The sequence below is a fragment of the Sinocyclocheilus grahami genome, unplaced genomic scaffold (genome assembly GCF_001515645.1).
Source record: "Sinocyclocheilus grahami isolate Dianchi unplaced genomic scaffold, SAMN03320097.WGS_v1.1 scaffold2838.1, whole genome shotgun sequence".
Taxonomy (NCBI): Eukaryota; Metazoa; Chordata; class Actinopteri; order Cypriniformes; family Cyprinidae; genus Sinocyclocheilus; species Sinocyclocheilus grahami.
The window spans coordinates 20,758-22,207 of NW_015508014.1; positions in this window are offsets into that span (position 1 = coordinate 20,758).

Consider the following 1,450-nt stretch of genomic DNA (forward strand, 5'->3'; position numbering starts at 1 on the left):
TCCAAATAAACCTGTCACTCATTTATTAATCAATCCATGTTTAATATATTATTGGTGTACAATAGTGTTTTCCCTATTAATGCTAGTCTAAATAAAGCCAAAATACCAAAATAAACAAGGCCCGGCAATAAACGGAGTGGCACGACACATTTCACCAAATGTGCTTCATTCAGAACATACCTGATGGTCATGATGCTCTAATATTTTTCAAACAGATGTGATTATAAGAGATAAATATTTCAGAAATTAAGGTAAAACACTGATTTTTCAAACAGTGTTAGTATCGTAGACTATGCACGCTCAAACGTCGGCAGTCACGTGAATCATGATCATGCAGACATGCGCGCCACATACTTTTGTATACTTAAATGTATTGAGGTCTCCTAAGAGTGAAGTTGATTGTCACTCACTCTTGACTTGATCTGACGTTTGACATTCCACTGAATCATTAACTATATTATTATTATATAATCATGAATTATATTGTACATGTTTAGGATGTCAAGCATTGATCTGTTTGAATGATCTGTTTGTCATATCTGTATTTCAGTTTATTAATAAAACAGCACAACATTCTTGACTTTCAGAGATATAGAAAATGAAGATGAATCGTTAATTAATATGTCATGATTAAGAGAAATCAGTCAATGAGTCACATCAAGTTTTAGACTAAAATTTAAAAGAGAACTGCATAATTAAAAAACGACTCCTGCTAATCATGAACAATATAACAACACTAATGATAATACATTACACATAGACAAAAATTTCAACACACTATAACAGTGATTCAACATCCAGATGTACTAAATATAGATCATAATGTGTTTTACAAATGTCATAAAACATGGCTGAATTAAAATCAGGTCAATGAGCATGACAAGAAAGACCATGATGGTTGAGCATAGTGCAAATGTTCACTCCAGACATCACTTTTGGCCACTACACTACACTACTATATATTGCAATATATTGACAAATATACACTAGATTATACTATATGGAAATGTATAATTAAATTTAGACATTCCACCTTGCAACAATGCATTTCTAGAAGATGGCACAGCAATATAAATACAAAAAGAAGATTCTAAATTAATTGCTCCCTGCCAACAAATTAGACAGTTTACAAATCAAGGATATGACTTACCTTGAGGTACTTCAACTTTTGCTTTTACCACAGTTTAGTTGTGCCTTAAAGTGCCAGTTATCCTTGCCGCTTCTTTGTGATATTTGTGAAAATTCTCAAATTGCTTACGCTAGGGCAGCCTCATTACCTGGCTTAAAACGTCAGCAACTCCACCCTCTGTTTCCACTGTAACACAACTCTCAGTCTCCTGGTGTCTTGTTGACTTTCATTGTTGGTACTGAAATATGGCAGGGTCTGCTGTCAATTCAAGGTCAGTTCAAGCTTCTATATGCCTGTGTGTCCCTACATTTGGATAAACAG